Below are 16,039 nucleotides of genomic sequence, written 5' to 3'. Positions count from 1 at the left end.
GCTGGCGGGTCCCACCCCCAGCGACGTTGCCGTGGTCTCCCGGGAGCTCCTGGCGCCTCCCCCCTGCTCTGAGCCTCAGGCCCCGCCCCCCGACCGCTGCCCGTGGGCCTGCGGGCGCTTCCTGGCCATGCCTGTGGCCCTGACGCCCCCCCCCCCACTGCTTCTTGAAGTTCCGAGCAAGCCAGGTGTGCGATACGTTCTCTGCCTCTGGGGCTGGAAATACGGACCCCGCAACCCCAGGCCAGGCGTAAAGGAGGGTTTTCCACTTTAGCTGACAACAGCGTTTACGAGACGCTTGTTGTTTTTCATTCGTTGTTTTTATTTTTTGGTCGGAACACGGGCTGTGGTCAGGGCGGTGTAGCAGGCGGACCCGCAGCAGGCAGACCCGCAGCAGGCGGACGACGGGTCTATGTGGACGTGCGCACGTTTTCCTGCACGCACACCCACGCGTGCTGTTCCAGTGCCGCTCTGGGGAGCCCAGCCAGAGCCCCGAGCGGCTGGGGAGCATGTGCTGGCCGTGACCCCTACGAGAGCGGCTGTCCTGTGTCCTCCGTGCGTCCTTCCGGAGCTGATGTGATGGACATGGCCAGCGAGTCCCCGCAAGCGGCCTTTCCTGAGGCTGACGGAGGCCAGTGGGGAGCACAGCCTCCCCGGCTCAGGCTTCCCTGCGGTACGTCTCCCAGGCCCGGAGGCCGCATGGCCGCACCCAGGAGGGGTCCGCGGGGAGACTGGCAGGTGCTGGGGCTTCTCTCCCCGCAACCAGAACACACACGAGGGCCAGGCGGGCGTCTCTGCCGGCGGGAGAACGGACGGGGCGGCCGTTGCCGTGTCTGCGTGGCTAGAGACCCCGAGTCCGCAGGCAGGACGCAGACTGGGCCTGGCTGTTTCTCGCAGGGGAGCAAGAGGGGCTCCCTGCCGAGAGGTCAGGGGACTGTCCGCTGACCCTGGCGCCCTGGAACCACGCCTCTGGCAGAGCGCTGACGCGGATGTGGCCTGTGCCGAGTTAGTCGGTCAGTCCCCAAAGACAGTGCAGGCTCAAGGTGACCATTGTGCATGGACCACCTGAATCCCGGGGGGGCTGGGGGCTGGGCTGTAACTCGTGCCCTTCCGATGGGGCTGATGGGAGGGATTCGCAGGCGTCCTGGTCGTGTGGCCTGACCTTGGGAGCTCCTGGAAACCCGGCAGGACTCGAGTTGGCACCAACAATGTGGCCCTTTGCCAGCCTCCCGTTTTAGCGGTCTGCGTGATCGGGCGTTTTGGAAATGAACTTGGCAAACCAGGCAATATCGAAGCCCCTGCTTGTTCTGGGACAGAGGAAGTTTCTGGAGAATATCTGCAAACCACCCGTTTGGGGTGGGGTGGGGGAGGGGGCGGCGTGGAGGGCCTCCCCCTGCCGTTGTGTACCTGAGCCGTCCAGGTGCGCCCCCACCCCCAGCCCCGTAGAGCCTCTCTGGCGCGGGGCACGCGTCCCCTGCTGGAGTCGCAGCCCTTCCGCTGTCCCGTGTCTCGGCCTCTGCCGTCCTCCTCCCCGTCGGGCTCAGTGTGGTCCGTGAGCTCAGAGGGTCGTTCCTGGCGTGTGAGGCCATGTCTCGGGTTCCATGGCAGGCGGTGGAGGCGGCAGTGGCGTGGGACAGGGGCGTTGGGACCCGCTGCAGGGCACGGGCCTTTCCGCTGTGTCTCCGGTCTGAATTTGCAGCCTGGAATCGGAAACAACAGCGAGAACCTGCTAGAACGTGAGACGGCATGGGCACAAAGTGGCCCGACGGGAAAGCTTTCCGCACACGGCTCCGCCAGCAGGGGCGGGGGGCTGGGGCGGCTTCGCTTCCCGGAAAGACCGGTCGGTGGTGGGGCAGCAGGACCACAGCCCCGTGACAACCTGGGGGTTGTGAGGCCTTCTCCCCCCCGGTGCCCAGGGGCTGAGGCTGCACGCTGGGACTCACACAGCTCTCTGGCCACCATGGGGAGGGACGCAGGGCCTGGTCGGTGGCAGGCGGGCCCCTGTGGTGAGACACTCGATGCCAGGGAGCACCTTCGTGGTCTCTCCCTGCGCGGCAGCAGCGTTGTCGGGAGCCCGTCCGTTTGCCTAACGGCGGCCACGGCTGCTCTTAAGAGCAAGACCCTGTTCAGAAGTCAGGGGCGGCCGTTTGGGCTCCCTGGTGGAGTTTCTGTGGGGGTTTTGTTTTCCAGGAACGTAGAATGAGAAAGTGAGAATGAGGTGTTTTGTGCGGTGGCAGAGAGCGGGGGCGTGCAGGCGCACGAGCTGTGCGCAGCCACGTTCACACCTGCCAGACCTTTCTCGCTCTTCAGAGCAGGGCACGGCGCGACTCGCCGAAAGACGGATCCCCACTCTCTCTTGGGTTTTGTCTGTTTCTCGGTTGAGTCTGCTCTCTGGTTTCATTTCAGAAGTATTTGGTCCATAAATAAACGAATTGTAGTTTTTTCTTTGGTCCAGCAACACTCACAAGACTTAAGCTCTCAGTTCAGACTTCTCAGTCGTGACAGAACTACGTGCGTACGTTCTTAAAAGAGTCGTTTTATGGGCCTCGTGTTATTTTAAGTGTAGATTTTTGAACCGGGCCGTGAAAGCCGCACAGGAGCGATTCGCTGCCGTGATTTCTGTGTGGCCCGCGTGTGGCCCCGAGCTGCGCTGCCCCGGCTGCCACGGGCCGTCCGTACAGTCGCTGACGTGCAGATGTGGGCCGTTCACGCGTGCATACACGAGTACGTGTCACGGGGCGCGGTCTCATGCACGGCGTTTGCGGGGACGGCGCTCTCGGCGCCTCTGGAGCCACAGGCTGTCCTGGGCTTCGTGCGAGGGGACCCCGCAGACGGGCGGCTGTGCTGCTGAGTCACAGCTCCCCGGGGCTTCTCGGGGGTTGGGCTCGCGGGCCGGGCGTGGGTCCGTCCCTGCGTCAGCCGCCCCGCCCGCCCCGCCGCCTGCGCCACAGTCAGCCCTTTCAGCCCTGCCGGGAGTGCTCAGGCCTCCAGAAGTCCCCGTGTTGTTAGAACAACGCGCAGCTGGACCAGGCGGCCGGGATCGCGTCCCCCGCTCTGCGCCCTCGTCCCTGAGCCCAGGCTGCTCCGGGAGAGAACACCATCTCTGCTCATGGAGAGTTTTACTGACCTGGCCTGGCGCCCAGGGCTGGGGCCTTCCCCATTCCTCACGACATGGGAAGAGTCTGTGTCGTGGTGACCAGACGTGTGCAGTCGTTGACATCACGACGGCGGCTACTGCGAGACGGCTGGACGGACGCAGCCACAGAGGAGTTCACCAGGGCCCGTCCTGCACGCACTGGCGTGTCCGCGTGGGGGTCTCCAGCATGAAAATCCCAGCACACGCCCCCGGGGACGGAGCACTGCGGGCACAGGGCCGCGGGCTCTGTGAGCGGCTTCTCTGGAGACCCTGTGGGAGGCCTGCGTCCTTGGCATGGCCAGGAAGGCAGCGCTCAGGAGGCCACCCTCCGAGAGGAGAGAAGGGGGAGGCAGTCGCAGTCCCGCAGGGCCGTGGGTTGGGCTCTCTGTAGGGCACAGACACGCCGGTGCTGCCCCCAGCGCCCAGCCCCGTAAGCTGCGGGGCTGTGACGTCAGAGCCCCTGCTGTCCCTTCCGACGGGCAGCAGGGCGAGCGGGAGGAGGGGGCCGCCCACTCCCCGGACTCCGGAGCTGAGATGTCTGTTCTGGGCACTCTTATCCGTCTTGCCTTGTGGGGATGTCAGCCGCACGCGGGAAGGGCTTCCGGCCGCGCTGTGTTTCTGGTCGTGTGGCCCGGGTGTTTTCTGGGTCCTCGGGGGGCAGTGAGCCCCGTTGCTCTCCGTGGATGTTAGCCGGCCATGCCCACCCCGTCACAGGTATTAGCTTGCTCCCCGTGAGCGTTGATCGGAGACAAGGAGGTGGTGTCGGAGAGGGACCCGCAGGAAGAGCCTGCAACCTCTGGCACCCTCAGGTCGGCTCACGACCGAGCGGCACTCGCCGCGGCAGGAGCGCAGAGGGCTTGGAGCAGCAGCCCGGACGTGCGCAGGGGCTGTGCGCCGGGACGCGTGCTCGCGTGTTTCTGTCCTGGGTCGCAGGCAAGCTCGGAGTAGCCTGGAGTGTCTGTGTGTGGACGTTTCGTGACTGGGATGCTGGTCTTTTCTGCGAAGAAGGGAGCCCGTTTCCAACAGTTCTTACAATGGCTCTGTCTCCCCACAGATGAAGTCGTGCGACGCTGGCCCGGGCTCTGCCCTTTCTCCTTCTCCGATGCTCACGGGGCTTTCTTACTCGCGAAGGAGAGCTCCTCCCAGACGCCTGCGGGTCCGTGAGCAAATAGTACCACTGTGTCTCGTCACCAGAGCGTGAAGCCATAAGGCCCGGTATTTGGAAACACAATGGCCACATTCAGAAAGCACAGTGGGTGCCAGACCGTCCGAGTTAGACACCTCTTTGGGAGAGTGGGGACCAGGGCAGTGGAGGGCTCTGCCCACAGCTGTCAGACAACTGTGTTTTCACAAGAGCGGCCGGGGCCCTGTAACTCCAGCCAGACACTTGGCTCCCCTGCCCCTGGAGCTCCGGGCACAGAGCCAGCCAGGCACGGACACGTTCAAGTGATCTCCTTGGTACAAAACTGGATTCTTGCCTATGGATCCCTGAGGGGCACCGGGTCGTTGGCTCACAGATGTCGACCAAGTCCAGGCAGAGAAGAACGTGGGGACTTGGAATTGTGGTAATTATCTTCCCGTCAGAGCTGAGAGAGCCGTTCCCAGTCTGGCGTGACACATCCTGTTGACAAACAGAAATCCCGAGTCCCAGTCACAGCACTAGATGGGTGGCCTCCGGTGCTTTTCAAAGTGACTTCACATATATCGTCTCAGTTTACATTTTCAACCTTGGAACAGTCCCACGTCGGCCGGAAGTGCCGACGTGGACCCCACAGACAGAGGAGACGGGCTCGCAGACACGCGCTCGCTGACCTGCTCACAATCACAGCGAACACGGGCCAGGCCAGAAGCACCGTGGGGGTCTGCCGGCTCTGACTTAAACAGTCTCTGTGCTCTCCCAAGTTTCGGCTCTAGTACCGAGGGTTTCTTCCTCTTCTAGACATGTGATATGCAAAGATTTCTGCTGCAAAGTCTGACTTTCAAGTATGAGTTGGCCTTGCAAGCTGAAGAGGACTGCCGTGCTTTTTCTTCTTGGTCAGAGGACGCCTGGCCATTACCCGCGGCTCTTTCTGGCGGCTCGAGGGCTGGAAGACAGGCAGGACTTCTAGGGTGGGGGGGGGAGGGCCTCGGGAGTCAGCACTCCCCAGAAAAGCAACAGAAATACTGAGATCTATCAAATCCATTATTTCACAATCTGGAAATTCACCAAAGAGGCAGAACAAACTGAAAAGCATTTATTCGAGAAAAACTAGATCCTGCTAAGAGTGGGGTCTGCAGTGGTCTCGGGGGGCCACTCGCATCCGCCTTCCCCAGCCCCCGGAGCGCAGCTGTAGAAAGCCAGCAGCTTTGCTGACATTGAAGGAGACTGGCCTCTTTTAGGGCTCTGTTGAAAGCCCTGCACAACATGCAAACAGTATCTGACTGATGGTGAACCTCCCTGGAAACGTCGTCTTCCCAGGCCATGACCAAAACAGCAGATGGCTGGACTCTTGCTTGCGGGAGCAGCCAAGGCTGTGATCTCAGCTGGGGCAAACGGGAGCCTAGCCACACTCAGTGCCTGCAGGGGGGTTGGAAAAGCCCCAGCACATTCCTGGGAATCGGGAGTCTGCATCTGGACGTGCACATGCTTAGGAAAGACATGGGAAAAGAAAGGGCCAGGTCCATCACCTCTGGCCAGCCTGGAGACCTGCACGTAAACAGAAGTGGGAGCTAGGGCTGACTCGTGGCTCGCCTGCAGTTCGATCCCGTTGACAGAAGATGGAGACCTAAGGCATTTAGAGAAAACTCCTGACGGATAGCTGACTGACCGTTAGCCCTGCTCACCCTGAGGATGACCCTGGGGAAGCCAGACTGAAAGGTAAAAACAAGGATTTTTTAAAAGAGGAATAGAGGACTTAGTGGCCACACACCACAGAGAACACAGGACCCCCTACAGAATGAGTCCAGAAAAGTCACTCATCAAACATCAGCATCAAGGGAAGAAAAAAAACAGCCCAGCAAGAACAGCAAACCCTACTGGGGGATGAGGCTAATTCCAAAGTTGCTACAATATGTATCGTCTGTACTGTCTAGTTTTCAACTAAAAATTTATAAAACATGCAAAGGAAGTTGAAAACACGTCCCCTGCAGAAGAGGAAGAAACAACCCAAAGGCATAGACCGCATGTCCCTGCGAGGGCTCAGGTGTGGGACTTAGCAGGACTGCCTTTAAATCAGCTGCTGTAGATACATTCAAAGAACCAAAGGAAAGTGTGTTTAAAGAAGTAAAGGAAAGTCGGACAGCAATGTCTCACCAGACGGAGAATATCAAGAATGAGATTAAAAGTTTTTAAAAAGGCTAAATAGACATTCTGGCCTTGCAAAGTACAATAACTGATGTAGAATTCGTTATAGGGGCTGAACAGCCGATTGGAGTTGGCAGAGAAAAAGAATCAACAAACTTGAAAAAATGTCTATAGCTTATCCAGTCTGAGGAATAGAAAGGAAAAAGAGTAAAACTGAACATGTGCTATACCATAAAACATGCAAACACAGGCATATTGGGAATGCAGAGAAAGAGGAGAGAGAAAGGGGTAGAAAACCTATCTGAAGGAATATTGGCTAAAATCTCCCCAAATTTGTTTAAAAAAAAAAAACATTGTACACATTCCCCAAAATCCACAAATTCCAAGTAGAATAAACCCTTAGATTCATATCTAAATACATTATAGCCATACTGTCGAAAGTCAAGGAAAAACAGTCCTGAAAGCAGCAAGAGAAAAGCAAGTCATCAGATATGTGACACCTTCAGTAGGATTAAAGGGATATTTTATAATGACTAAAGTGTAACTTTAACAGCTGACCTCACTAGCAATCACAGAGGCCGCAAAGAAAAAGACCATTGAAAGAAAGAAAAGCCCGTTGATCAAGAAGCCAGTATCTAGCAAAACTAGCTTTAAAAAGAAGGAGAAATAAAACCATTACTGGGTCAGAAATTTTGTTGCCAGCAGACCTGACCCACAAGCCATATGGAAAGGAGTCCTCTCGGCTGTTGGCTGCTAAGATCCACACTAAGAAATAAAAAGCATTGATAAAAAGTAATTATGTAGATAAAGACAGAATACATATTTTTAAACTCCTTTTTCCTCCGAACTTATTTAAAAGAAAATACACGAGACAAAAATGACAAAAATGTTTGATGGGTTTATATCAAGATGTCATTAGTGTGGCAGCAGCAGCAGAAAGGAAAGGGTAGGGAAGGAAGCTGTAGTAAAACAAACTTCCATATGTTATTAGAAACCAGTTAATAGGGCGCCTGGGCGGCTCAGTGGGTTAAGCCGCTGCCTTCGGCTCAGGTCATGATTTCAGGGTCCTGGGATCGAGTCCCACATCGGGTTCTCTGCTGGGCAGGGAGCCTGCTTCCTCCTCTCTCTCTCTCTGCCTGCCTCTCTGCCTACTTGTGATCTCTGTCTGTCAAATAAATAAATAAAATCTTTAAAAAAAAAAAAAAGAAAGAAACGAGTTAATATTAATTAGCTGAAATAGAATTTTTAAGTTAAGATGTGTATCGTAATCTCTAGAGGACCCATAAAGAAGCTAACTTAAAAATATACAGAGTAAAACAAACCAACCAACCAACCCACCAAATCAATATTTAAGTGATATGTTAGAATATCGGTTTAACACAGAAGATGATAGAAACAACAAAACAACAACAACAAAAAGCCCCATAAGATACGGAAAACAAACAACAAAATGGCAAATATAAAGCCTACAGCAAAATTACATTAAATGTAAATGAACCAAACACTCCAATAAAAAAAAGGTGACAGTTGTCAGACTGGATTAGGGGAAAAAAACAAACAAATTAAGATCCAACTATACACTGTCTCCAGAAGACTTACTTTACATTTAAAGACACAAGTAGTTGAAATTAAAAGGATGGATAATTGTACAAGGTAAAGAGTGAACAAAAGAGATCTGGAGTATCGATACTAATATTAGACAAAATCAATTTAAGACCAAAGAAAGTGTTGCTGGAGACAAAAAGGGATATTTTATAATGACTAAAGTGTAAATTGACAGGCAGACATAATAATTACAAATATTTTTGCACCTAAAAAAATAGAATCACATAATACGTGAAACAAAAATATCTAGATTTTGAAGGGATAAACTGAAAAACAGTTAAAAAAATGGTATCTGGAGATCTTGCTACAAACTGTCAGTAACGGACGGGACAGTTGGTAATACAGCAATTAGATGCCAAGCCAACAAGAATATAACAGTTGAAGGGCACCGCCAAGCATCGGGACGGACCTGGAAGCCATGTATGGAACACTCCACAGAATGCCCTGCTTGTGGAACATTCTCCAGGGCAGACTTTCTAGTAGGTTATAAAACAAGCCTGACTGCATTTTAAAGACTCAATTCTCTTCACAGTGGAATTAATGGAATTAATGGATAGAATTGATGCAATCCCTATCAAAATTCAAGCAGGTTTTTTGGGTTTGTATTTTTCAGGAACATGACAAATGATAAAATGATCTTAGAATTCATATGGAATTTCAAAGGTTCCCAGAGTAGCCAGAACAATTTTGAAAACAACGAACAGAGCAGGAAGACATACTTCCCGATCTAAGACTTACTATAAATCTATAATAATCAAGACAGTGTCGTATTAGCAGAAGACATCTAGATCCTTGGACAGAATCTGGACTTCAGAAATCCTTCTATTTATGGTAAATTGATTTTTAACAAAAATGCTGAGCCGTTTAACCAGGGCAAAGAATATCCTTTTACAAACGAGGATGTCACAGCTGGGTGTCTGTGTGCAGAATGAACTTGCACCTTTAACCCCACACGGTACACAGAATTCTCAAAATTGGTCCTAGAATTAAATGTGAAGGCTGAGACAGTAAACCATGCAGTGGCTAGCATATGAGAAACGTCTTCCAGACCTTAGATGAGGCAAAGATCTTTTAGGTATGATACCAAAAACATAGTCCAATATCAAAACACTGGCAAACGAGACCCCATCAAAATTCACATTTTTCCTGCTTTGAAAGAACTGCTATGATAGTGAGATGAACAGAAGAATATGGGAACCAAAGGAATACATTTTCAAAGTGCAGGTCTGATAAAGGGCTTATATCCAGAATATGCCAAAAACTTTTGTCTCAATGCTAAGAAGACAACCTAGTCAAAAACGGGGCTGTAAGATGCAAGCAAACATTTCTCCGAGAAGATGTGTGAATTTTCGTAGACACACAGAAGCGGACTCTGCAGCTTCAGTCGTGGGGAAAGCAGGTGTGGTGGCAGCGGAGAGCTCTGCCCTACCTGTCCGAGCGGCCACGGGCGGCAGAAGGGCCGGGAGCCCCGCTGCCACCCGCGGACACGTTGGGTGCCACGGCCACATGGTGGTGTCTTCGGAGGGCCGTGACGTCGTCGTGTGACCCGTCCGTTCCACTCTTAGGGGTCGGCCCACAAGAAGTCCATAGCCACGTCCACACGAAGGCCGCACAGAGACAGGAGAGGCGTCCCAAGCACCCAAGGGCCCGTCACTCCGCCGGGAGGAGGAGAGTGGTGCTGGCCGCGCCGTGCCGGGGACGGACCTCGGAAACCGAGGCGGAGTCAGAGTACCCAGACACAAGCCGCTCGTCCTCCATGACCTCCGGAGGCAGCAGTGCCCTGCGTGGGACTGTCCGCTGGGAGGGGGCGTCTGGATCTTTGCTGTGGCTCTAGGGGCTTCCCTTCGCAGGCGTTCAGGGCGAGTCACTCGGCACGGGGGGAGACCCCGCTGCTCAGTGCGAGGCCCGTGTGCGTCCTGCTGGGCGTCCCCTGTGCACACGGACAGCCCCTGGACCCCTTCTCCACGCCGTGGGGAGCAAAGTCCTGTTTTTCTGTGGCAGGCCACGATGCCGACGGCAGACTTGTTCTGAGGGAACGGAAATACGTGCGCGTCTGCGTTATCTCCCGTTGCGCTGAATTAAGGACTGTGTGGGAGACACGGACAGTGTAGCAGGAGCTCCTCCGCCTCTGGCCATGTGGTGAGGGCCACGTTTTCTGGCCACGAGCGAGCAGGTTCTCGGTGGGGCGTGTGGAGCTGTGAGTCCCTTTGCCTTGATTTTCACTTTGAATTTTAAAGCAGGGCCCCTCCTTCCAGATTACAGCGTGGACGCGGCACACAGTAAAGAACAAAGCGCGTCTATTCCGCTCTGACGCATCCGCCCTTATCGGGCCCAGGGGACCCCCGCTAATCAGAGCCTGATACTCTGCACAATAGGCCGGTCAGCCAGAGCCCTCCCCTCCCAGCGCTATCGCCCCCAGAGCCCGCGGCCGGCCCTCTTGTGTCGGGAAGCAGGCCGACGGCGCAGGATGCGGTCATCAGGCCCGGGGGCCTGGGGAGGCCTTATCAGCCCGGCCGTCCTCTCTCCCACCCAGGGGTGCAGGCTTCCCTGGGACCGGCCCTATCAGGCCCCGCAGCTGCTGTCACTGTAGATAGGGCAGGAAGCGGGCCGGAGGGCGGCGGCGGCTCAGGGCCTCAGCAACACCCAGAAACAGGCCTGTGATTCGCCCGAGGCTGGCTCCAGCCCGAGCCGCCGGCAGGAGGAAGGGGCAGGTGCCGCAGGCGTAGGGGAGCTCCGCCGGCCCCTGGAGCCTCGTCTGCTCACACAGAGCAGGCAGCAGGACCCAGAGCCGAGGTGGGGCCAACAGGCGGGGGTTTCCAGTCAGTCCTTTGGACGGCCTGGTCCGTCTTCTGTCTTCTGTGCCCATCAAACGGGCTAGTTTGCCGGCATGCGGTCCTGTGTGTCTGTGTGGACGGTTCTAATGGGGCTCCAGCCCAGCGACAGCGAGGCTGGACACCGGGGAGCTCTCAGCCCGCCGTCCGCATCCACACCCTCTGAGCAGCTGAGAGGTGCGACCTTAGGGGTCGGGCAGCGCTTTCTTCCCCAGCGGCCCTGCTCAGGGCATTTTGCGGGACCTGCTTTCCACAGAGACCCCAGATGAGATGGTGGTGCCACGCACGACCGGGCTGACATCCGAGAGCATTTCGCTCGAGAAATTGCATTTTAGGACATTTCCTGTCACTTGCGGTCCCCGGACCAGGCTGGTGACGGGGAGCGTGGCCCTGCCTGGCCCACGGCACGGCCGCCACCCCTGGGGGGAAAGCCACGCAGGCCGCTGCTGTTGGCCTCGTGCCCCGTCTTCACAATGTCAAGCTTAGAATTGCCTTTCTATGCACTTTCCGTTTTTTCCACAGGAGCGGTTGCCAGCAAGCTGTAAATTACTGTGTATCACTCAGATTTAAGAGCCTAAACTTTAACACAAGTCAAACTCTCGTTGGCATTGTAGTAAAAGTCAGAATGGAGCTGAGTGGTGCAGTAGACGCGAACTTCAGTTCCTTTGTGGCCTTGAGCTTGTTTTCTGGGACCCCAGGCTCCGGCACAGCAGAGTTATTTCCTCTTGGCAGAGGGTGGACGGGGGGGGGGGGGGCAGCAGCGCCGGGCCCGGCCCATCCGTCACCGCGGGCTTCCTCGGGCTCCAGCGGGACGGTCTGTGGCCACACTCGGGAGCAAGCGCAGGCCAGCGCGTCTGTGGCGGGGCTGGGGCTGGCCCGCGGAGCTGTGCGCACTCTGATTTCAGAATAGGGCTCAGACGCCGCGTCAAGGCCTGTCTGCTCATTGGGTGTTTCTCTGGATGCAGAGAATGGAAAACGCAGGTTGGACCGTCCTTCCAAACGCCGGCAGGGGCATCCGCGCCCCCCACCCCCGCTCGCCGGTCCTTATCTCTCGTCACCGCTAACCGCGGTGTTGATGTTCTGTTCCCCTCAGAGATGGAAACGGTGGTTTCCACGGGACGAGCGTCGGCTTTCCGCCCCGCGTGCAGCTTCCTGTCCCGTTAGCGCAGGGGCCGCGGGCCGGGAAACTGGGTGATGGATGACTTTGACGGGCGTTTCTCCGGAGCTGTGCTGGGCTCCCTAGGGATGAGCTCTGACCTGGGCTTTTACCAGACCCGGCCCTTCCCTGGCTGCCACTTCCTCCTCTGCTCCGCTTCCTGTTTCTGTGTTTTCGAGGCCAGGTGGGCAGCGGGGTTGGGGAGCTCTGGCGCCCACCGTAAGCAGCCGTCCCAGCCTGCTGTTGGGGAGCCCTGGGGGGGGCCGGGCACGGCGGTGGCTCCTAGAGCCGGGAAGAGCCCCTCTGCCCTGGGAGGAGCCGGGCCCTGGGGTGGGAGCCTCACTCAGCAGGGGCGCCCAGAACGTTCATTCAATGACGGGAAGGTGAGCAGAGCTTGAAAGGGCACGACCTCTGGGTGGCTTCTTCCCAGGCCCTCAGTGTCCCCGGCCGCGTGGAGCCGGGCTGTGGGTTTGGAAACATCCGTCATCCCTGCCGACGGCGGCCCTGGGCACCGGGCGCGTCTTTACACTCTTGGGGGTTCTTCAAGCGTCTCGGGTCCCTTTGACCAGGGCCCCCGAGCTCAGCTTTTCGATGAGTTGTCTCGTTGTGCCACATGCCCGAGGCGTCTCCGGGCCTCCGGCAGCTTGTGGGGATGGCCTGCGGCCTGGCCTTGTGGTGCCGGGCTGGCCTCGGGCACAGCCCTGGATGGTGCTTGGGGACCCCCGTTCCCGTCGTGGGGGGCGGTCGGGAGCACTCTGTGCTGGGGGCACGGCCGCAGCCTCCCTCCGTGCACGGAGGAGCTCGGCACAGTCGGACGCGGCTTCGCCGGGAAGTCTGCAGCCCCGTCCGGTGTGAGTCGCCACCTGTCGTGAACAAATGCGTGTAAGCCCCTCGTTCCCCACGTACGGCTTCTGGTGAGGACATCGTCTTTATTCGTATTTGTGAATTTATTTGAGGAAAAAGCGCGCAGGCGGGTCGGGGGAGGGTCGGAGGGAGAGACTCTCCGCTCCCCGCTGACCATGGAGCCAATGTGGGCTCCGTCCCACGACCCCGAGATCACGGCTGGAGCCGAAACCAAGAGTTGGCGCTCAGGAGACGCAGCTGCCCGGGCGCCCCCGGAGGACACATTTTAAGTCTTCTTCAGAGTTAGTGGAGCCGAGAGTTGATGTGAGGTTTTCCACACGGATGGCCCGGGGCCCACAGAGCGGGAGAAAGCCCACGGGCAGGAGGCCACCCCGCCCGTGTGGCACCGACGTGACCGTGGCCTGAGCCACAGCCTCGGTTCTGTCCTCCCCGTGCTCAGTCCTTGGAAACCCCCACAGAGGGTTGATGGGCGCTCAGGAGAGGCCGTAGCGGTCAGTATTTGCAGACTCCTTGCTGTGTCCTGGCGTCACAGGGCCCCCGGGACCCACGCACGCGTCCATTCTCTGGCCGCTGGAAAGCGCCAAGGGCAGCGGGCAGAGCCGGTGGAGCAGCCCACGGCGTGAGAGTGAGTGACGCTCGAGCCGACAGGGCCGGCTCCCGGCAGGCAGCGGCCGGCTGCCACGTGAAGGACGGCACCGGCGCCCGGAGTCTGAGGGCCCAGGCCGCGTTTCAGGGAGGACTTCTTGGAGGAGAAGGACAGGAGCTGAGTCTCAACGGCGATCCGTCCGGGGTCCCTGCCGGCAAGTCTCCGCTCCTTGTGGGAAATGCCGCCTCGCTCGGTGGGCGGGCTCCGGGGGACGGGGCCCTGGGCGGGCGTGGGCTCCATCTGCCGGTGGGAGCGCTCGGCTCTGCCCCAGACGGCAGCCCTGCCCGCACCCCCCCCCCCCCGCCGTGGTCACACGTCCGACCACGTGCTCCCCTCTCGCGCTCAGGGGACCGCTCGCACCTGTCCCTTCAGGTACCGTTGGAAATGGCTGCTCCACCTCGGGCGGGGACGCGGTCTTTGGGACCGTGGTGATCCGGCCAGGCCGCCCATTCTGGTGATCGCCAGGGGTGTGTGCTTATGACATAAAGTCAATTAGAGCGCGTGCGTGCCGACCCTGCTGATTTGATTAGGACCAACGCAGGCTCCAGCAACAGGCAATTACAGGAAACTTAACGGCCTTCTGTAGCGAGTGCGGCCTCTGAGGCATCTCCTGTTCTGTGATGAATTACTCATTATGTGTGGCGCTGCAATAGCTTCTGTAAAGATTAATAATTGGATAATCGATACAAAAATTCAATCTTGGGTGCTTTTCCATTCCTAGAAACCAGGAGGCCCGCCGCCCCGGCCGGCGTTCTCTGGCTCTGCCCCTCCTCCACCCTGCTGCTCCCCGAACTGGGAGTTTCTGGGAGTCACTTGCCTGCTGTCATCTTTCCGTTCAGATCTTTCCAGAATAAAGAAGCAGCTTCTGCTGTCGGCCAGTTTTCTCAGTACTCGTGGGTGCAATTTCTACCTTCAAGGTGGGCTTCATCTCCTGGGGACAGAGAGCAGAGACTGTGGTAAAGAGTAGTGGCTCACAGGGCTCCTGTGTGCGCGGGCGAGGTACCCTCTGGCCTTTTCGAAAGTGGCCGGCAGAGCCAGGAGTGGGGCGTGGGTACACGTGGGTACACAGGGTGCACAGCTGGACAGCAGGGGGTGGTCCTGGCCTCGCCGTGGCATGGGCTCGGCCTCCAAGCAGCTGCCGGAACGCAGGCCAGAGGCCGAGGCTGACCGGCCGTCACCAGCGTCTCCTGGGCTCCAGCTTCTCTGAAGGCGGTGTCGGTTTTTAATGACGGCAAAGTCAGACGCCCACGAGAGCATAGTAACAGGACAGGCGGTTCCCACGTGCTTTCGCCAAGGTCCACAGTCAGGGCGGGTGAGACGGGGCGCCGTTCCCTCGGCCGCCCGCGTGCTGGTTGTTGCTGAGGTGGCGAGGGGCCAGGTCCTGGACCGCGCAGCTGGGTCCCACTGTCCCTCGGTACAGACGCCTTGTTAAGCGGCTACTTTCGTGATCTCAGTGTGACAGTCACAGCTGAGAAAATTGCTGGTGGTTCTCTGGTAAGGTGAGGGTTTACTTCAGACTGAACCCATCAGAAGGGTTCACCTCCCCTGAAGCCAAGAACGGGCAGCCCGAGCCTCTCCTTTGCCTCCATAATGAGCAGCTGCTTCTGGGCAAAACGGGGTCGTGGGCACGTGGCCGGCTGAGCTGACGGATCGTGGCCCTTCCCGCCGCTGGCCCAGGAGCGTGGCTGTGTCCTCCGCTGCCCGTGGAAGGGAAGGACCCGCGTTGTTAGCCCCTCTTACGTCGAGGCCCCGACTTGTGTCCCCGGGCAGAGTGACTGGAGGCTGCGGCCTGGCTGGACTGCACGGCCACTCATCCCGTCCCCCCCTCTGTCCACGTGACATTGTTACTTTTTAATAAGGGGTTTTTTCATCTTTTATTTTTTCAATTCTGTTAATTCTGTGTGAATAGAAATGTCTTCATTTGGGGGGAATGTATTTTTTAGCAGCACAAGGAAAACTCTGGAAAAATACTTGCTGGTGTTTTGGCAACTGTGGGATGAGTTCGGGTAGATGAAAAAATGGGCCAGGTGCTGTGGGAGCCCAGGCCGGCCACAGTGCGGCAGGAGCAGGGTGGCCCGCGGAGCCCCGTCACGTGGCTGGCCGGTCCCCGTGGAGGCTGGAGTTTCCACATGGGCCTTTGCATTATTTGGAGGATTCGGGCTAAATAAGGAAGCAGGCACCTCAGGCAGGAAAATTATTCTGTTTTAACGGCTGACAGTGCCGTGTGACAGCAGTGCCCGGCAGTGACAGCCCCACGCGCACTAGGGAGGGTCATGTTTTATTTAAACCGTGACTTGTTGTCATTCAGACTCCACCGTCCCGTCCCTTCTTTCCAAAAATAGCAGGCCCCGTGGCAGTGGCTTATTGTGATTAAAAAGGTAAAAATAAGTGAAGGCTGAAATGGGTCCCGGACACCCGAGGTAGCGCAGAACTCGCTTCTTAATGGGACTTGAGAGTCAGCCTCATTTCCCGCCGCCTCACAGAGTGTCTTTGAAAAAGTCAGAAAAGTAAAGCAGGGGCT

The 16,039-nt window shown here is 57.2% G+C and overlaps 1 protein-coding gene and 1 long non-coding RNA gene across 14 annotated transcripts in view; one reads left to right on the top strand and one right to left on the bottom strand.

The window, feature by feature from the left end:
* Window positions 1-16,039, top strand: part of NFATC1 (nuclear factor of activated T cells 1) — a 97,054-nt gene that overhangs the window by 72,058 nt on the left and 8,957 nt on the right. The gene's annotated exons all lie outside the window — the stretch shown is intronic.
* On the bottom strand, window positions 299-12,186 carry LOC309848419. Its single transcript, XR_014303030.1, has 2 exons — window positions 8,760-12,186; window positions 299-7,603 (listed from the first exon to the last, which is right to left on the bottom strand). It is a non-coding gene; the product is annotated as an uncharacterized lncRNA (long non-coding RNA).

Source organism: Mustela nivalis (genome assembly GCF_964662115.1).
Source record: "Mustela nivalis genome assembly, chromosome: 14".
In the NCBI taxonomy this organism is placed as follows: Eukaryota; Metazoa; Chordata; class Mammalia; order Carnivora; family Mustelidae; genus Mustela; species Mustela nivalis.
This window is presented reverse-complemented; position numbering and strand designations above follow the sequence as displayed.